Source organism: Oryctolagus cuniculus, chromosome 20 (assembly GCF_051225735.1).
Source record: "Oryctolagus cuniculus isolate XC-2025 breed Fujian yellow rabbit chromosome 20, ASM5122573v1, whole genome shotgun sequence".
Taxonomy (NCBI): Eukaryota; Metazoa; Chordata; class Mammalia; order Lagomorpha; family Leporidae; genus Oryctolagus; species Oryctolagus cuniculus.
Genome location: NC_142886.1, coordinates 26713441 through 26735001, shown reverse-complemented (window position 1 = coordinate 26735001; position 21561 = coordinate 26713441). Strand labels below are relative to the sequence as shown.

Here is a 21561-nt window from a genome sequence, read left to right as displayed (position 1 = left end):
GAATAACATCCAGAAGAGCGATACCCAAATGCCAGCGAGTTTGCTGTTTAGGAGCAGCAATATTTTGTGATTTTATTTTTATCTCTAAATGTTTCAAGTGACCTCCACGATGTTAACGTCCATAACTTACTCTGATAATCAGGATGTGTGTGTACGTGTGTGTGTTGTGTGTTGTGTGTTCATGCGTGTGCGTGTGTGTGCTTGTGTGCATGGTTTCTAATCAGCCATGTCAGGGAAGGTTCCAGAGCATACAGAAGGTGGTTCACGACCGAGAACCCCTCAAAAGCTTTGGCCTGGGTAACCCCCTGGGTCACCCTGGTTCACGCCGCAGGCACGGCGTCCTCCCTGCGTGAGACAGAGGCACGCTCAAAACACTTTCCTAATTACGCCGCGATTCTCATGGGCCTCTGTCACTTAGGATCTTGGCAGCATGGAATGTGAATAAAACCTTTAATAAACAAGATGGCTTTTGGCTCAAGAGTGTCAAAGGCTGAAGCCGGGAATGAGCTGAGACTTTGCCAAAGGAGCCCGGGGCCTCCAGGATGGCTTCCGCCTCTCTTCAGTGGGGTTTGGAGCGAGTGGGAGAGCGCCACGACACGGGCCGCAGCCGAGGGCACTCGCGATCTCTATCGACTGGAAGGCAGGACCCATGCGCTCCTAATTTGCTTCCATCTTTTCCGTCAAATAACATCTCCTACCATGAAATGGGTAACAGAAATGTTGATAAGAGGGAATTAAAGCTCCGAGGGCGGAGATTATAACAAGTGCCCCTGTTCTCTGGCTGCGCTAATGAATTAAAGTCTCTTACCTCGATGAATGACTTTCCCGGCTGCTGATAACCCTTGCAAATGGGATTGCTGAACTGCTGTCAGGGATCTTGGCCGCAGCCAGAACAGAAGATTCTAGAAGATGAGGGTTGGTGCTTTTATAACAAAATAGGCTCTGGATATAATACGTTACATTTCACTAAGTGCTGCCACAGAAATTCGTGTTTGTTCTCCACACCACACGAACACGCATTGGGTTGGATTAAGTGAAGGAATAAACAAACCACCCATGATGAGGCCCCGAGAGGCTTTAACTGTGGTCAGCGGGGTGGATGCGATGATTCCTGGGGAGGAAGCTGAGGCGGGACTTACCCGAAATCCCACTGTGCTTCCTCCTGCCACAGTCTGCAGTTCCAAACAACCTCCGAGCTGCCTGTGTGGCCAGTTTGGGAACGCACCAGTGGATGCAGGATCTCCTCTGTCTCTCCCTCTCCATCTTTGGCTCTGCTATTCGAGTAAATAAACAAATCAATCTTTCAAAAAGTGAAAAGGTGAGATCTCCTGACATCCTTTTGAACCAGCCGTTCTGATGGACGGCAGGAAACAAGGGCTAAAGTCAGAGGCTGGACAAGGTTGCGGGGCGGGGGGGTGCTGGTGTTGTGGTGCTGCTGGCTGAGCCGCCGCCTGCGACACCAGCATCATATATGTGCACTGGTTTGACTCCTGGCTGTTCCATTTCTGATCCAACAGAAGATGGCCCCAAGCACTTGGGCCTCCTCCATCTGCATGGGAGACCCAGAATGGAATTCTAGGCTCTTGGCTTCGGCTGGCCCAGCCCCAGCCATTGCACCATTGCAGCCATTTGGGGAGTGAACCAGAGGATGGAGGATAGACTCTCTCTCTCTCTCTCTCTCTCTCTCTCTCTCCCCCTCCCTCTTCCTCTCTCTCTGTCTTTCTCTCTCTTTCTCTTTCTCTGTCACTATGACTTTTAAATAAATAAATAAATTTTCGACAAGAAAGGTTATGAATGGGACACAAGTCAGGCGTTTGGAGCAAAGCAGGAACTGGAGCTAAGAGAGGAGGGGCGGCATGTGGAGGGATTACTACCAGTGGCAGCCATGAGCCCCACAAAATGGTTTGGGAAAAAACCTAAGCAACACTTTCTAAAAGTTGAGCTTACTGACTATGGAAGGGCAACAGCAGGAGGCAGGAGTGGGTTAGGGCAACCAATGAGTCTACCAGGAGAGTTTCAGCAGATCCACAAAGCGGTTAAGGGCTGGGGCTGGAGCACGCAGTGCCGTCCCTGTCTGCTGGGAATTTCTGGGATTCTGCCACAGTCGGTAAATGCACGCGGCTGTGCAAGCACAGAATGTCAACCCGGGATGCAACTCAGAAAGCGAAGTTCACTGAAACCGGTGCTGGGCTACCAGGCTGGACAGTTAGCCCAGCTCCTGGTGCACGAGCGAGGACTGGAAGCGCTGTTTCTCGTGATGCCCGTGGAGAGCCTGCCGTCACCTGGTTGTGGCCTGTGGCCTCGGAGTGCAAAGCCTGTCCGAGTCAGTGCCTCTGCCAGGGGACAGATGGGAGCGGCCACATGACCCCAGGTCCTACATCCATTCCACCAAGTGGACAGACATGACAAGCCTTTTACTTTCAGGACACAGCATCATCGATCACACCCTGTTAATGCTTCCCTGTCGATGGCGGGCAGGGGCCAGGCGGGAAATGGGAGGATGTGGGATCCGGACCCCCCCCCCCGGGGGGGAAATCAATGGGATATGGTTTGATATTTCATCCCAAGATAACCTTTTTCTCAGAGCTCCAAGCCACAGGGCCACCGCCTCTCTCTCCACCAGCTCACCACACACTGTCACATCCTCTCACACTCAGCTAAGGACGAGGACAGGGCAGAGAGGAGGGAAGGAGTGGGTACCAGCCGTGATGCAACTCTGCTTTCGGTCGCTTTTAGGAATTTGTAGCAACTAAACAGTCCGCAGGCGACACGGAGGCTTCCTCCGTGGTTTCAGATCAGAAGCAAGAGCCGCCCAAGCAGCCGAAGAAGCCCGTGTCTGGCTCATTACAGATGCACCCAGCAGCCGGCTAATCTCAAAGGATGACCTTGGAAAACCGACAGCCTAGAAACTGCGTGCCCCCTGGCACAGTGCTGACAGTGACAAGTTCAGAGCAAGAGGCAAAGATTTGTCATGTGGGGAGGTGAGAGAAGAAGCCACCTCTCTGTGTACACACACACACACACACACACACAGCAAACACCAAAAATGCTCCTGTTCTCCCCTTCCCGAAAAGAAGACCCAACATCCACAACGAAATTCCCGGGAAAATTAGAGCGTGACAGCCAGGGGACTTTTTGTTCCTTCTGGGTTCTAGGACCAAGAGCAAACACTACTTTGCTGTCTTTTAAATGGGGGCTGTACCGGATGTGTGGCAGTACCGGATCCTGCCAAAGGCCGCCCTGATGCTTACTCCCTGGAGGGGCTTCCCATTAGCCTTTTTTTTTTTTTTTTTTTTTTTTTGGACAGGCAGAGTTAGACAGTAAGAGAGAGAGAGACAGAGAGAAAGGTCTTCCTTCCGTTGGTTCACCCCCCAAATGGCTACGGCCAGCGCTGTGCCGATCTGAAGCCAAGAGCCAGGTGCTTCTCCTGGTCTCCCATGTGGGTGCAGGGCCCAAGCACCACTGCCATCCTCCACTGCCTTCCCGGGCCACAGCAGAGAGCTGGCCTAGAAGAGGGGCAACCGGGACAGAACTGGCTCCCCAACCGGGACTAGAACCAGGGGTGCCGGCACTGCAGGCGGAGGATTAGCCTAGTGAGCCGCGGCGCCGGCCTCCCATTACCTTTGACCTCTCCAGTGCTGCAGCCACAGAGACCTGTACAGCAGTGCTGCTCTGGAAAGTCCAGGGTTGTCTGATGGATTTTCCCTCCCTCTGGGAGTTGCACAGAAGTAGACGGTTTTCTCCGCTTGCCTGGCCCCTGGGCCAGTGATCATGGACTGAGCCCTCTGCCTGGGAGAGGTGGACCAGGTAACCCACCACGGGCCCCCCAGCTCTCAGACTCTGGGTGGAGAGCCCGATGTGCAGGCTGCAGCGGCCGAGCCCAGGAGTCTGTTTTCTGCGTGCTGGGGGAACTGCGGGGCTCGTGTTGTATGTACTTAATAACGTGCGGATCAGTCCCACCAGAACCGGAGTCCTCACACATCGCATTTTTTCTGATGCATTTTTAAATGTTTGGGAAATACCTGTGTTACAAACAGGGGCTACTGGGGCTGGCGCTGTGGCATAGTGGGTTAATGCCCTGGCCTGAAGCACCAGCATCCCATGTGGGCACTGGTTCGAGACCCGGCTGCTCCACTTCCGATCCAGCTCTCTGCTGTGGCCTGGGAAAGCAGTAGAAGATGGCCCAGGTCCTTGGGCCCCTGCACCCACGTGGGAGATCTGGAGGAGGCTCCTGGCTCCTGGCTTCGGACCGGCTCAGCTCCGGCCATTGCGGCCAATTGGGGAGTGAACCATCGGATGGGGGACCTCTCTCTCTCTCTCTCTCTGCCTCTCCTCTGTGTAACTCTGACCGTCAAATAAATAAATAAATAAATCTTAAAAAAAAATCAGGGGCTACTTTTTCATATCTTAACACAAAAGCATGTATCTTAGCAGGAACATGGTTAATTTTAAAATTACTCAGTTTACAAATGACTTGAAAGTATGTTGCCCCGAGGCTGTTTAATATGAACATTCTAGAAAGGTCTTTTAAATTTTTTATTTATTTAAAAGCTAGAGGAGAGAGGGGGGGGGGGGGGAGAGAGGTATTCCATCCACTAGTTCACTACCCAAATAACCACAACAGCCAGGGCTAGGCCAGGCTGAAACCAGGAGCCAGGGACTCTTTCTCGGTCTCCCACGTGAGTGTATCATCTCCTGCCTCCCAGGTGCATTAGTAGGGAGCTGGATCAGAAGTGGAGCAGCTGGGACAGGAACTGGGGCTCCAGTGTGGGATGCTAGGAGTTGCAGGCAGCAGCTTGATCCGCTGCACCACACCGCTGGCCCCCTAAAGGGTCTTGAGACAGTCTGCACAGCCCTGGGTCCGCCTCCCTCAGGGCTGCATGCACGCCTCCAGTCCTGCCTCCTCGCCCAGCCGCAGTCTCTCTGCCTCTGAGTCTCTCTCCTGGACTCCAGGGCTGTGCTGACCTTGCTTCCCTAACACTAGAGCCCTTTCCTGAAAGGTGTCCTTGGAGGTCAGGGGGAGGAGGAGGACACAGATGTCCATAGGCACCCACGTAAACCCACAGCAACAATATCCGCTGGGAAGGGCCCCCTGCCAGTGAGAGCAGATGCTGGCCAGAGTCCTGGAGGGCCCTGTGCAAACAGCGTGGAGAGTGACAGGCGGCCTCATAGCCGACTGTAGAAGGAAGCCACAGAGTTGGAGGAGCCCCTGACGGCCGGGGTGGGGGCTTCCTGCCGGGCCCCAGGCTTGGAGGGCTGTGTACTGCATATGCCCCGCCCTAGGTTCTGAGACCCCCTACGCTCAGCAACCCGCATCGACGTTCACACACGTGGGCTTCCTCGTTTTTCTTGAATACAGCCCACTTCCAGAAGATCGCACAGTCACATAGATTTTCACTAAGACCAGCGTCTCAGTCTGTTTTTTGCTGCTGTAACAAAACTCCTGAGACTTAAAAAGAACAGAAATTTATTTCCCCACAGTCCTGGCAGCCGGGAAGTCCAGGGCGGAAGCGCCCGCATCTGGTGAGGGCCCTCTTGCTGTGTCCTCACGTGGTGGAAGCAGAGGGAGTGAGGCCACTCCCACACGGCCTTTTTATAGTGGCAGTGATCAGTTCACGAGGGGAGATCCTTCATCACGAAAACGCTGCCCGTGAGGTCCCACCTCCCAACAGGGTTGCACTGGAGATTACGTTTGTTTTCTAACATTTATGTATTTATTTAAAAGGCAGAGTTACAGAGCGAGAGGCAGAGAGAGAGAGAGAGAGAGAGATCTTGCCGCCGCTGGTTCATGCTCCAAATGGCCACAATGGCTGGGGCTGGGCCAGGCCAACGCCAGAGCCAAGAGATTCTGAGTCTCCCATGTGGTACAGGGAGGGATGTGGGATCTGGGCCAGATGACTTGGGCCATCTTCTACTGCTTTCCCAGGCCACAGCAGGGAGCCGGATCAGAAGTGGAGCAGCTGGGACTCAAACTGGTGCCCATATGGGATGCCAGCATCACAGGAAGCCGCTTAACTTGCTGTGCCAAAGGCCGGCCCCAAGATTAAGTTTCTACTGAACAAACTTTGTGGGACAAATACCATAGCAAAAACATGCCCACGAAACACAGGCATAAAGCCTTGTCCCAGTTTCCAGGGAACTTTGTCTCCCTCCAATGACTGCTCATCCTACAGGCGAGCACGGTCCTGATTTGTAACAGCAACCTTGAGTTTTGCTTATTCTTAACCTCACAGACGTGGAAATGCACAAATGTTTTTGTCTTATTTGGCTCAGCACTGTATTTGTAAGATTCATTCGGAGCTGACATTGTGGCATAGAGGGTAAAGCCACTGCCTGCAATGCCAGCATCCCACATGGGTGCTAGTTCATGTCCTGGCTGCTCTACTTCGAACCCAGCTCCCTGCACATGTGCCTAGAAAAATCAGTAGGAGATGGCCTGACTGCTTGGGCCCCTGCACCCATGTGGGAGACCTGGATGAAACTCCTGACTTCTGGCTTCAGCCTGGTCTAGCCCCAGCCATTGTGGCTATTTGGAGAGTGAACCAGGGGATGGAAGAATTCTCTCTCTCTCTCTCTGCCTCTGCCTCTCTGTAACTCTGCCTTTCAGAGAAATAAGTAAATCTTAAATATATATATATACATATATATATATATACACCCGAGAGCAAGCATTTCCCTCGTGTGAAGACACCTGGTCCCACACTGGGATGCCTGAGTTTGATTCCAGCTCCCAAGTCCAGCTTCCTGCCAGTGCAGACCCAGGGAGGCACCAGGGATGGCGCGACTAATTAGGTTCCTGCCACCCCACTGGATTTTGTCCCTGGCTCCTGGCTCTGCCCCGGCCCTGTAGGCCTTTGCAGGAGTGAACTAGCAGACGGGAGCTCTCGGTTTCCTTGCGTCTGCCCCTCAAAGAAATGAAAAAATAATGAACAGTGTTATGCGCGGGTCGGCAGCCTCCTACGATGACTGCAGATGGTCCCCGTCTCTGGCTATCAAAGCCATGTGGAAGCACCGCTCCTTGAGCCAAGAGTGGCCCTGGTTCGCCTCTAGGCAACTCATGCCCGGCCCTGCTCACACGCCATTCCGCAGGACCATGGACACGTTCTCAGGACTGCCGGGCTAAAAGACGCGATGTGCTTCTGTAATGCTGACAAATGCTGCCCGCCGCCGTGGTTTATGCTAAGCTAAACAATGTATGAGACCACACACTTGCCATTATAGGGTGTTAGCAAACTTGATTATTGTTGATAGGAGAAGAATTTCTCTTATTAGGCATTTTCATATGCTTAAGAGTCGCCTGTATTTCCCCGTTTATGAAACGTCTCTGATAATTTCCTTGGGTTGTTTTTATATGAGATTGCTGGTCTATTTCTCTTTGATTTGTAGGGGCTCTCTATACTTTCAATAAATTAGTTCTCCTCTTGGTGGAATTACAAATATCTTGCCCAGGTTCTCATCTGCATTTGCTTCTCATACTATTCATGGAGACATTTTTTATCTCTATGAAGTCTAAACTAGCAATCTTTTCTTTCATGGCTTCTGGGGTTTGTGTCATACTTAGGAAGGCCTTTCTCCCTGGTGGGTTATAAAAGCATTTTCCTTTTTTCCTAGGATTTTTTTTTAAGATTTATTTATTTATTCGAAAGAGTTACACAGAAAGAGAAGGAAAGGCAGAGAGAGAGAGAGAGAGAGAGAGAGAGGTTTTCTATCTGCTGGTTCACTTCCCAAATGGCTGCTACAGCCGGAGCTGTGCCGATCCGAAGCCAGGAGCCAGGAGCTTCATCTGGGTCTCCCACACGGGTGCAGGGGCCCAAGCACTTGGGCCATCTTCTACTGCTTTCCCAGACCACAGCAGAGGATATATGCAGGATATATGCAGGATGTGAAGTGGAGCAGCCGGGTCTCAAACCGGCGCCCATATGGGATGCCGGCACTGCAGGCACTGCTTGACCCACTACACCACAGCTTCAGCCCCTCCTAGGACGTTTTGAGTTTCATTTGTCTTTGTTTACGTCCTTGGGTGGTGTGCAGTTTGCCCTGGTGTAAAGAGTGAAGCATGGATCCATGTTAAGTCCTCTCCAGAGCACCACCCAGGGGTCCTTACCCCACTAATGAATAATCACTTCCCCACTGACTGAACGGCTCCCTCTGTCAAGTCCTCAGTTCCCATGTGCGTTTAGATCTGTTTCACTCTTCTCTTCTTTTGCTATAGATGTATAAATTTTAATACCTGGTAGAGTTAGCCTCCTTCTGTCATGGCTGGCTATTTTCATTCATCTCTCCATATGAACTTGGGAACAGACTGACTTAAGATCTTTGTTACGAATCCTACTGGTATTTTTGTTGGCGATCACGCTGGGTTTATAGATGAACAAGAAGTGACAGCTCTGTGATGCTGAATATTTGTTTGGGAGTCTGGTTTGTGTTCTTCATTTGCATTTTAAAGTTTTCTAGAATATGCACGTTCATTCCTAAGTATTTTATCTTTTACGTTTTCTGCTATTGTCAGATGAGTCTTTTCTTCCTTTACAACATGCAATTGGACGTTGTGCATACAAGCTCCATTGATTTCTGACAATTAATTTGTATTTTTGTTTTGTTTGTACGTTTTTGGTCAGTCCTCTTTAGTTTCTAGGTAAACAATCCAATGATATCATTTGCAAATATAATTTTATCTTTTCTAGCTTCTAGATTTTTATTTTCATTTTCTTGTCTAACTGTTTTGTCTAAGTCTTGCAGAGCAATTTTAAATAATAGTGATGACTGGTGGACATCTTTCTTTTGTTCCTTGATTTAATGAAATTGCTTCCAGTATTCTCAGTTAAGCACAATGCTAGCTTTGGATTGAGACAAACATATTTTATCTTATTAAGGAAACACCCAGGCAGTCCTAATGTTGAATGACCCTTGCATTCCTGAAACAAGCTTCATTTAGTCATGGTGAATCACCCTTGCATCCAGAGCCAGTCCGAGTTCACATTCTGATGCCACTACTCCTTAGTGACTTGCATTCAGGCAAAATAACCTGACTTGTTTATGACTCAGTTCCCTTGTCTTTGAAACGGGGATGAGAACATTCACAAGGTGGTTGTGAAAGTCAACCCAGGGCAGGGAAGGCTGAGCACCTTACCCCAGGTTTAAGGGGCAGTCCCCTATTCCTGTTAATATCTCTTCCCCCATTTCTCTATATTCTCGATGTTAGAGGATTTTTTTCTTATAAATGGGGGATATTAGCCCTGAATGTGCGATGCAAGTTACAAACATGTTTCCCAGTTATCACTTGCATTGGAGCTTGTTTATGATATATTTGCATGCAAAAACTCTTTTTAATGTATTTAAATGTATCTAATGGTACCTGGATTTCAAACAGTATTAGATTACTGGCCCCAATTCTTCATCCTTTCCTGCCATGAGAGTTCACAATCCCTTCCACCAAAGAGGTGCAGAAGGTAAGCACTTTCCCACTGGCCCAAGGAGGAGGAGGATGGGTGCCGAGCTGCCCCAGCTGAGCTGGGGGCACCATTATGCAGCAGTTAAACCAATACACTTGGAAAAGCTTTCCCACTCCCAGGTCACAAAGCAGGGGTCAGACAGTAATCATTTTAGGGGTTTGCAGACATGTAAGTTCTCTGTCCCCTGCTCTTGTCTTTGTAACTGAACTCTCCAAACACAAAAAGCAAAACAAACCATTCTTAGCCACAAAATGGACCTTGGGCCAGATCAGACCCACAGGCCAGGGCCTGCTTACCCCCATCACAGAGGAATCCATTCTGTTTTTTCTACTATTTGGTTGATATTTGTACAGTTAATTCTCTGGCCAATGTGAGCATTCCCCTAGCACACGTGAGAAACGGATCCAGCTTTCTTTCCCATACCGTTTACGTCTCCACACATCACCTTCACCACATGCGGCTGTCCCAACATCATTCATTCTCACACATCACTGTTGCCGTGTGCGGCTGTCCCAGCATCATTCATTCTCTCTCTCTCTCTCTCTTTTTTTTTTTTTTTTTTTTTTTTTGACAGGCAGAGTGGACAGTGAGAGAGAGAGACAGAGAGAAAGGTCTTCCTTTGCTGTTGGTTCACCCTCCAATGGCCGCCGCGGCCGGCGCACCGCGCTGATCCGAAGCCAGGAGCCAGGTGCTTCTCCTGGTCTCCCATGGGGTGCAGGGCCATCCTCCACTGCACTCCCGGGCCACAGCAGAGAGCTGGCCTGGAAGAGGGGCAACCGGGACAGAATCCGGCGCCCCGACCGGGACTAGAACCCGGTGTGCCGGCGCCACAAGGCGGAGGATTAGCCTAGTGAGCCGCGGCGCTGGCATCATTCATTCTCACACATCACTGTTGCCATGTGCGGCTGTCCCAACATCATTCATTCTCACACATCACTGTTGTCATGTGCGGCTGTCCCAACATCATTCATTCTTACGGCTCACCTTTCCCCATTGACTCAGGATTCCACCCTTCTTGTATCTGGAATTTTCTGCGTTCTCTGTCTTGTTCTGCTGGTCTGCCTGTCTGTTCCCACCTGCTGCGCTTGCAGGGCTAGTCCGTGGTGGCGCCAGCCCTCCCGGTCCACGTGCGCTTGCTCAGGGCTTCCCAAGCTAGTCCTGCTCAGCTGTGCCTCCCAGATGAACCTGATCCAAACACGCCCAGCTCCCGAGACGAGGACTGACGGACGGCATTCTGGGAAACACATAAAATCCACCCACAAAGACGCTCGGTCCCAGATTCTACACGGAGAGAAAGCTCCCTAAGCTTTCTACTTCTCCAGACTGAATTTTGGCAAATTGTGTTTTCCAAGGGATTTGTCCCTTTTGTCTAACAAGCTCTCCGATTCATTGGCTAAAGTTGTTCATAATATTATCATCGTGCCGGCTTTTCAAGCTCTGCTGTGTCTTCATTATTCCCTTCTCTGGTTTGTGGTTGTTAACTGAGCTGGCCATTTCGTCACAGCCGTGGCAGCGGAACTTCTCAGTCCTCCAGAGAGATTCTGCTGCTTAGCCGGGATGACTATTGTCCTGGGTTCGCTGTAAATTCAATTCTTACAGTATTTTGACCACAAAAGTGTAGATTTGGGCCATAAACCTTTTTAAAGATCAACTTGTTAAACATTTCTAGGTGAAATTAAAAAAAAAAAAACACCTTTTCCTTCACTAGGGCCACATTCAAAAAAGTGGTTTCTTGCTGTTATTTCTGCTCGATGGTATACTTAGTGCTAACCACAAAAGTAAAGTAATTCAGGGCATAAAATTAACACGCAAAGGTCAACAGACTTCATACATAGAACAATAATCACTTAGAAGAGATAATGGCAGAGAAAACCTCATCTACTGGCAATAAAGAGATGAAATACTTAGGATAGGCCGGCGCCACGGCTCACTAGGCTAATCCTCTGCCTGCGGTGCTGGCACCCCAGGTTCTAGTCCTGGTCGGGGCACCGGATTCTGTCCCGGTTGCCCCTCTTCCAGGCCAGCTCTCTGCTGTGGCCCGGGAGTGCAGTGGAGGATGGCCCAAGTGCTTGGGCCCTGCACCCCATGGGAGACCAGGAGAAGCACCTGGCTCCTGGCTTCGGATCAGCGCGGTGCACCGGCCGCAGCAGCCATTGGAGGGTGAACCAACGGCAAAGGAAGACCTTTCTCTCTGTCTCTCTCTCTCACTGTCCACTCTGCCTGTCAAAAAAAAAAAAATACTTAGCAATAAACATATCCAGAGATTTGCAGAAGTTATACAAATCAAATCTTAAAACTCTCATGAAAAGGCACACAGCAGCCGGCGCCGCGGCTCAATAGGCTAATCCTCCGCCTTTGAGGCGCCGGCACATCGAGTTCTAGTCCCGGTCGGGGCGCCGGATTCTGTCCCGGTTGCCCCTCTTCCAGGCCAGCTCTCTGCTGTGGCCCAGGAGTGCAGTGGAGGATGGCCCAAGTGCTTGGGCCCTGCACCCGCATGGGAGACCAGGATAAGTACCTGGCTCCTGGCTTCGGATCAGCGCGGTGCACCGGCCGCAGCAGCCATTGGAGGGTGAACCAACGGCAAAGGAAGACCTTTCTCTCTGTCTCTCTCTCTCACTGTCCACTCTGCCTGTCAAAAAAAAAAGGCACAGAGGTAGACTTGAACAGTGGAAACACACCTCATTCTGGGATAGGATGAATTCCTATTTCAAGGATGCCAGCTGTCCCTTTGTTAACAAATCTAATGATAAAATAATAAAACACCAGCACTTTTAAAAAATGGGGTTAGACAAGCTGATATTCAAGCTCATATGGGAAAACAAGCATGTTAAGAACAGACAGGTAGGACTGGCATTGTTGCACAGTGGGTAAGGCCTCCGCCTGCGACACCCGCATCTCACAGGGCATTTGTTTGTGTCCTTGCTGCTCCACTTCCGATCCAGCTCCCCTGCTGACGTGCCTGGGGAGAGCAGTGAAGGATGGCCCAAGTGCTTGACTCCCTGCCACCCATCTGGGAGACCCAGATGAAGCTCCTGGCTCCTGGCTGTTACAGCCACTCAGGGAGTGGACCAGTGGATAGAAGACCCCCCCCCACCCCCCCGTATCTCTTACTTTCAAATAAATAAACTTTAAAAAGAAGGACAGCTAGAAACACAGTGAAAAGGAAAAATTAAAAGTGTGATTTGCGCTACCAGTCATTCAAACATACGACCAAGCCTCTGTCATTAAAACAGGGTGGTACCGTGCACAAGGAGACCCACAGATCCTGGGATAGGAGAGTCCAGAAAGACCCACGGACACAAGCACCCTGGGATGGATCCTGAACCGGAAAGACCTTTCCTGGGAAACACAAGATTCAAGTACAGTGGCTAAATAAGTTAGGATTGTAGACACGTCAGTTGTTGGCATTAAGAGAAGAGCACGCAGGAACTCTACTCTTTTTGCAGCTTTTCTGTAATTCTAAAAAAAGGTTTTTTTAAGCTTTTGAGTAAAAACAAACAAACAAAAAATAAAAACCTCACTGTGAGTTGCAACATTGAGCAAGAGCCCCCACCCGGTGTGGAGAGGACTCTGGGTCCCCTGACAGGGGCCTGGGAGGGACCAGGAGTCACCCTTGCTCCTGCTCCCCGGGCTCCTCACGTCAGCTCTGGCTGGGGCCCTGCCAAACGCCTGTCTTTTTTTTTTTTTTTTTTTTTTTTTTTTTTTTTTTTGACAGGCAGAGTGGACAGTGAGAGAGAGAGACAGAGAGAAAGGGCTTCCTTTTGCCGTTGGTTCACCCTCCAATGGCCGCCGCGGCTGGCGCGCTGCGACCGGCGCACCGCGCTGATCCGATGGCAGGAGCCAGGTACTTATCCTGGTCTCCCATGGGGTGCAGGGCCCAAGTACTCGGGCCATCCTCCACTGCACTCCCTGGCCACAACAGAGAGCTGGCCTGGAAGAGGGGCAACCGGGACAGAATCCGGTGCCCCGACCGGGACTAGAACCCGGTGTGCCGGCACTGCAAGGCGGAGGATTAGCCTAGTGAGCCACGGCGCCGGCCGACTGTCTTTACAATAAATTCTATTCCATGCTTAAATAATTAGAATTAAAAAACTACAAAAGATTTTTAAATCTATAAAATATATTGCACTATTTTTGTTGGGTCACTTCAGCTAGTCTGCCATGCTAATTGAAATAGCACTTTCTTTTCCTTTTTTTCCTATAACGGATATATTAGATTTCTCTATTTTGAAGTCTTGTTTTTCTTTGGCAAATTACACTTTCCTAGAAAATCATCTATTGATTCCAGTTTTATAAATCATTTGCATAAAGCTGAACAAAGCATATTTTCTGACTCTTATTCAGTATTTGGAATTTCCACCCTATTTTGTCATCTCTTGTCATTGTGTTGGCTAAAACTTTTACATTTTACTGCATTTTAAAAATCAGCTCTTAACCCTGTTTTCCCTTGGTCTAGTTCATTGACTCCTATTCTTTGTCTGCATTGTAGATTCATTTTGCTGTCCTTTTCCTAACATGTTGAGTTGCATGCTTGACATTTTTCTTATGTTTCAACATAAAAATGTTAAGGCTATGAATTTTCCTCTGAGCACTGCTTTAGTTGTACCCTATAGGGAAAAGAGTACTTTTAGGTACAAAATAATGCTTTCTTATGCTTTGTATCTCCTATTCAAGTCAAGAATAGCTGAAGAGATTAAAAACAGGTTACAGATGGCCTGGTTTTCTGGTTTTGTTTTCTTGCATCCTTATTAGCAATTCCATCTATACCACCTCTCCATTTTGGAATATATGGGTATTTCTGTGCTATAATAATAAGAATGGCTCATGGACACTCAAAAATATAGTCACCATTTTTGGGATGAAGCTTTAAAGCATATTAATTAGGTCTGCTTTATCTTGTGTAAACTTTCCTATGGTTTAATTTTTTATTTACTTGATACATCATGAACTGAGAGTTGAATTCAAATACCCAATTAACATTGCATGTCGGTTTCTTCCTGTGTCTCCTCCAGTTTTCAATATTTAAATGGTTCTGTTAGATATGAGTTGCAACATTGAGCAATACACAGTGCCTTTCTTTGTCTTTCAGTTCTTTTTCTTCAACTTGCCTGGTATCAAGACTACAGCCCAGAGGCCGGCACTGTGGCTCACTTGGTTAATCCTCAGCCTGCAGTGCCGGCATTCCATACAGGCACCGGGTTCTAGTCCTGGTTGCTCCTCTTCCAATCAGCTCTCTGCTGTGGCCCGGGAGGGCAGTGGAGGATGGCCCAAGTGCTTGGGTCCCTGCACCCACATGGGAGACCAGGAAGAAGCACCTGGCTCCTGGCTTTGGATCGGCACAGCGCCGGCCGTGGTGGCCATTTAGAGAGTGACCCAATGGAAGGAAGACCTTTCTCTCTGTCTCTCTCTCTCACTGTCTGTAACTCTACCTGTCAAATAAATAAACAAAAATCTTAAAAAAAAAAAAAGACTACAGCCCACTTGTTTGTTTTTGCTTGGCTTACTTTTGTTCAGCCTTTCTGAATTTTATGAGTTTGCTTGACGCTTTTGCTTCTTACTCCAGGTGAGTTTACTTTTAGAGCATCATAGATACATTCAGTCTTACTCTTTTAAAAATCTGTAGTTTGGTTGTATACAGCGTTTTTTCCTCATAATTTGCAGTGCCAACTTTTCTACTGCAAATTTCTTTAAAAGTCTTTTCATATAATCTCCTTTAATCCTCAATTTAGTCAATATTTCTTAATTTCCTACTAAGAGCAATGAAATTAGAAATTTACTTATCCTCCCTGCTTTAATATTTTGATAATGGATCATAAAAGTCACTTTCCTATTTCAATATACATAAGGTAGACCACATCTCCTAATTTAAAATGCTGGTCAATTGGACACAGTTCAGGAAAACGGGTGGCCAAAAACACAAGATTGTTCCACTTTTACACAGCCTAAAAGGGTTGGGCTAGCTTTGTTTATAGGATGGTACTAATGAGACCAAAATTATGGGCTCTGAGCTTAGAATAAGCCAGCCAGATCAGTCTTATCTTACCAGCACTCCGCAGGCATGAAGCACTAAAGACTTCCGTCTAAAGAGTATGAATGGACCAAAATAAATTTATTCTATGAGAAACAAAACCCAAAATGCTTCATCGGTCATTGACAGTATTCCTGCTACTGAAGAATACTTCCAGGGACTAGGACCAGTGTGTTAGATTCTACCAAGAGAATCTGGGGCTGGCATCCCAACGTCACATGGAAGGGAATCAGCCATGCATCAAACGCCACTTCCAGTCCCGTTTCATCTATTCCCAAGCACGTCAGTAGCCACTGCAAACAGGGGGGCCTGGCTAACATTTCCCAGGGAAGAGTCCTAGGACTGCAAACCTGCTCACGTCTCGGTTCCAGCCTTGTCCGCGTGACGGCCCGGCCGCAGTAGGGCTCCTGTGACTGCGCCCTGAGCCCAGCAGAGGGACGTTCCACCAGCGGCTCTCCACGCCACTATGCAAGCAGTGCACGTGGGGTCCGTCACTTCCCACGGCCTGTCCAGCTCTCCCGGCTCCTCCATGCTGCCCAGCCACATCAGGGCGCCTGCCCTGCACTGAGCAAGCCCTGGGGTGGGGGTGGGGGTCCCCGCCTCCCTTCCTCACTGCCTTGCTCAGCCTTGAGGACTTGTTTTCTGGGGGCCTCCCTCCCCCCAGTTTAAGGATGCTCCTCTTAAGCTGCCAAAATAGCTTGCTATCCTTATCTCAGAATTTACCATTGTAAAAGCATTGTAATACTTGCTTTCCTTGTCTCTTCCTCTAAAGGCCATGAACTTCAGGAGGACAGCAACTTCTTTCTTCTCTGTACACCCAGGAAGAGTGCCCTGTACACATCCACTGAAGGGACAAACAGTTCAAGAAGTCAAGACCGTTCGCACAGCAATTCTGCTAGCACAGCCGTGTTTAGCAAGAAGTTCAAAACTGCCCGTCGGTACCACGAATGATCCAGAACAACACACGTGCTCCCGGCTTAGGGATCGGTTGTGCCTTGGTATGAAACAGGACACGGCCCTTTTATTGCACAAATCTCCTAACGAGAGTCAACATGGAGCCCAAGGCCACAAAGGGGCGAGGGGGTGAGTTGATCTTCGCACCTACCCCCAAACTACAATCTTACTAAATGTTATCTTCATTCTATTTGAAAAGGGAAGAGAGAAGAGACCAGAAAGGGAGAGAAAGCTCTCATCCACCAGTGCACTTCCCAAATGCTGGCGACAGCCTGGGCCAGGCCAGGCCGAAGCTGGCCATCTGGAACTTGGTACACACTGGCAGGAAGCTGGGTTAGAAGTGGAGGAGCTGGGACTTGAGCCAGGCACCCTGCTATGACATGCAGGGGTCCCAGCTGGCAGCTGGGCCAAACACTCAACCCTCAAGCAACTCCTATCCGCAGCAGGAAGTCAGACCGAGGAGAGCAGTAGACGGGGAGCCTCTTCTTCTAGAGAAGTGGGCTCAGGCCTTGTTCCCAGTCCAACGCCCTAGAAGAGAGAGCAGAACAGGGGCCACAGTCCCATCCCGACTTCACCGATGGCAACCCACCCACTAGTAAGCCAGGTGATCACCTTAGACTAACTCATCTGATCAGCAGCTCCTCCCACGTCAGCAGGCTTGGGGGAGTGAGAGGAGGAGCAGAGAGCTTTCCCACACTTCCCACACGTTCACGACCCCCCACACACACACACCGGATGTAAACAGCCCACTTGAAGGCGATGCTTTAAGCCAAGCAACTCATTAGCATGGAGGTGTCCACGGAGCGGTGGAGGTGGCAGAGCCAGCCCCCCAGGCGGCTGGTCTGACCTGCCCACGCCTCTGCTCCTCTGCGGAAGGAAAACGAGGCGGGTAGGGTTAGGAACGGGAGAATTCCAGAAAGGGAAGTGGTGATACGGAGCCAGACCGAGATGCACCGGAGGAGTCAGATTCAGCAGGCGGAAGTCAGCGGGGAACCTGGCAAGGACGATTTGCAGAGCGGTGAGGCTGGCAGCCGGGCTGCCACCGTTGTCTCTCGGGCTCAGCTGCACGTTTCTTCAAAAACACAGTCCCCACGCCCACCCGCAGGTAGTGGGTCCAGGCGGGGAACACTGAGGGCTTTAAAGCAGCCAGGGTTAGAGACCACCACTTCAGCGGCCATGGCCCTCATGGACAGTATGTCCAGGGAGTGCACTTGGGTAGGGGCTCAGAGCTCAGGAAGGAGTCTCTGAACACGTTTAAACACAAGCTGAATGTGCCAGGAGCCGAGGCTGTAGCTAGACTCAGCAGCACATGTGACCAGGGAGCAGGCCTCGTGGGGAAAGGGGTCAGTCTTGGACGGGGCAGCCACTTGCAGGAAGGCAGGGGTAAGGAAGGGCGCCTGGGCTAAGTGGGAGTTTCTCCGGTCCCTGGTAGAGCGGGGCCGAGCCTGGCCGCTGCAGCTAAGGTTGAGGAGAGGGTTTAGAACGGTCAGTTTGTAATAGGCTGTGTGTGTGTGTGCATGTGTGCATGTGCACACACGCAATGTGTGTGAGAGACACTGAGCAACGTCAGCTGTCCCCACGCCTTGGGGGTGGCACTGGTGATTTTCATTTGCTTCGCTTGCTGGAGGAACAAGATGCAGAGTCTATTGCTGATGGAAAAAAACCAAAAGCCGATTTTAAGTCATTGGCCATTAAGTTCTGGGACATTTTCCTTTTCAGTTAAAACCATTTGAGGGGCCAGCGCTGTGGTGCAGCGGGTTGAAGCCTTGGCCTGAAGCACCGGCATCCCATATGGGCGCCAGTTCTAGTCCCGGCTGCTCCTCTTCTGATCCAGCTCTCTGCTGTGGCCTGGGAAAGTGGTAGAAGTTGGCCCAAGTGCTTGGGTCCCTGCAACCGTATGGGAGACCCGGAAGAGGCTCCTGGCTCCTGGCTCCTGGCTTCGGATCAGCGCAGCTCCAGCAGCTGCAGCCATCTGGGGAGTGAACCAGTAGATGGAAGACCTCTCTCTCTCTCTTTCTGCCTTGCCTTCTCTGTGTAACTGACTTTCAAATAAATAAATCTTTTTTTTTTTTAAACATTTGAGTAAGGGGTCTGCAAGGGTTGGATGAACTTTTAAAGATTTCTGTTCGCCTGGTGCCACGGCTCAATAAGCTGATCCTCCACCTGCGGCGCCAGCACACCGGGTTCTAGTCCTGGTTGCTCCTCTTCCAGCCCAGCTCTCTGCTATGGCCCAGGAGTGCAGTGGAGAATGGCCCAAGTGCTTGGGCCCTGCACCCGCATGGGAGACCAGAAGCACCTGGCTACTGGCTTCAGATCAGCGTGGTGTGCCAGCCGCAGCAGCCATTGGGGGGTGAACCAACAGAAAAGGAAGACCTTTCTCTCTGTCTCTCTTTGTCCACTCTGCCTGTCAAAAAAAAAAAAAAAAAAAAATCTGTTCGTAGGCATACGCCTTGATAATTCGAGTTTTAACCAGTCCTCAAGGTAGAAGAGAAAACTTGTATGGTGTTTTAAGACTGCAGAAATAGGGTTAGCGCCACGGCTCACTAGGCTAATCCTCTGCCTTGCAGCGCCGGCACACCGGGTTCTAGTCCCAGTCGTGGCTGTCTCGGTTGCTCCTTTTCCAGGCCAGCTCTCTGCTGTGGCCCAGGAGTGCAGTAGAGGATGGCCCAAGTGCTTGGGCCCTGCACCCGCATGGGAGACCAGGAGGAAGCACCTGGCTCCTGGCTTCTGATCGGCGCAGCACCGGCTGTGGTGGCCATTTAGGGGGTGAACCAACGGGAGGAAGACCTTTCTCTCTATCTCTCCCTCTCTCCCTGTCTAATTCTGGCAATGAGGGCTAAGCAGCCTCCCAGCAGCAGCTCACGGACGGCACTGCGGGGCTCCGGGAACGCCTCACCCCGAGCCACACGCGCTCTCTCAAAGGCAGAGCATGTGTTTGCAAGCACGGGTAAGTCCCGATCCAGCTGGATTAACACAGAGAAAATGTAAGAAGATGGTGCGACTGCTTCTCAAAGCTTGAAGATGAGAATTTTAGAAGATTAGCTCTGCCACGCTGCCTGCAGACAACAGAAATCGGCGTGAGCGGGCCCTGGGTCCCCAACCCCTGCAGAGGACTCGCTGAGATGTAAGACAGGCAAGGTGTGACTAAGTGGCATCCCGGAAAATCGATTTTTCCACACTCTCAGTACTGGGCCAAAGTACTAGCACACGACTCCAGCAACTCCACAGGTATCTGTCACAAACCTGCTATGTACTCAGGCTGGGCTCCTCTACCACAATTTTTCCCCATTTTTTAAGGAACCATTCATCACCACCACACTGGAAAACAATGACACTGCCCTTGAAGCCAAGGGCCACTGAGCAGATCCTGGGAACACAGGGCCACACACATGCCAATCGCCAGACACAGAAAGAGACCATTCTTCAGAGAACAAAAGTTGTTTGCTATTTTTAAAAAGTTATTTCCATCAGTCTCAACATGGCTTTGATGGCATTTTCTCCCTCATCATCTTGGTATTTAAGATTCTCAGGAGCTTGTAGGGAAATGCATATATATATATTTATACATAAATCTGTATGTAATAAAGGATTACCAGTTTCTGCGAAACAGCCTAGTCAAAAGCCCTTTACTGACAGAGAGACCTGGAAGTGCCACAGAGCTCTACCGCACAGCCTCGTGCCTCTGACCCCAGCACCCGCCGGAGCACCCTGGGGCAGCACGTGAGACTGCAAGGCCTGGCCTGCAGTCTGTGGCCCAGGTCTGGTGGAGGGGAGGCGTGCTCCGGCTGCTGCTGGCGGTCCAGGGCCTGCCCTAAGCGCCAGCCCTCGCCCTCGCCCACCTTGCTGAGACTGCTTCCATGGTGGGGCGCTTCTTCACTGATGCATTGAACCTTTGCGTTCCCCACGTCCAGCGATGGTGCCGGGTGCTTACTACGTCTATTTGCAGCAGCGGGGAAATTCCTTCTTCTAAGCTGATCTTGCTGGGCTTAGCAAGCTTACAATCCACGCTCTTCTCCATTTCCCACCCACGTTGCCACTTCCAGGCCGGTGCCGAGTTCATCTTTTTGTGATCTCAGCGTACGAGACAGCATCTCCATGCCCCGTGTGCACAGTGCTTGCTGGTGCAACTCCCCGTTTCCCTCACCCACCGCTCTGCACCAGTTTTCTGATGGGGCAGGTCCTGAATGCCGCGACAACAGTGGGATACAAGAAACGCTGACCACTAAAACCAGCGCTCAAGTGTTGCACAGGAGGGGTTGACAAGACAAACTGCTTCTCCCACCTCCCCTCCCACCCCCCAAGCTGCCAGAGCAAGTCCTCCGCTCTCACCCCAGCTCAGGTAGGGTTCCCAAGACACGGAGGACACTGAATAGTTTCCAACGTCAAGATTTTTACACAGCCGTTTCCCTGAGGGGAGAAAAGCATGTGGCTCAGAACCACAGCAGCGAGCCCAAAATAAAGCAAAAACCAGGAACTGTGCCATCACCAGACTTCCACTGGGGAGAGCCCAAGACATCGGCAATGGCCACGCCAGCCCCATCTCCGTCTCGGCGCTCTGTGACTTCGGTGACAACCTTGTCCCTCTATTCTGTGGTATGGATGGACGTGGAGCGGCCGTAAGTCCCACCTGCAAGGCTCTACCCGGTCAGCCTGGGATCCCTAACCGCTCTCATTACTTGTGCTGGGCTTGGAGCCTCACTTAGCAAACACTGTCAGAAGCTTCAGAGACGGCGCAGTGCTCAGCTTCCGGTTGTTTTGCTGAGCATACGGCCTTGACTGTTGCCTACTGCATCGTGCAGCAAAGCAGTGTCATCCGGGATTTCCAGCTGCAACTGGTTTCTCAAGAATTCAGGGCTAAATCTGTGGCCTATGTCCCACCCACACCCCTCAGTAACAATTACACTCTGCCGCTCCAAATCCGTACCAGGTATACAGCTACCGACTTCCTTCTCAGCACTTACCAAAAAGCAACACAAGAGTTTTGATGACAATGAGATTGTTCCTTTAAAGTAACGCGTCTGAAACGCAGAATCTCAAATGCCCTTAAACTCTAAAGTCCAACTAACTTTTCATGAATGGTCCTCGTGCAAGCAGAGAAGGTCCTGACATTTGCCCCCTTGTGGAAAA

At 50.4% G+C, this 21561-nt stretch overlaps 1 long non-coding RNA gene across 1 annotated transcript; it reads right to left on the bottom strand.

Moving 5' to 3' along the window:
* Window positions 1–808: 808 nt before the first annotated feature.
* Window positions 809–10932, bottom strand: LOC149120115 (uncharacterized). Its single transcript, XR_016226625.1, has 3 exons — window positions 10437–10932; window positions 1140–1274; window positions 809–902 (listed from the first exon to the last, which is right to left on the bottom strand). It is a non-coding gene; the product is annotated as an uncharacterized LOC149120115 (long non-coding RNA).
* Window positions 10933–21561: the final 10629 nt, after the last annotated feature.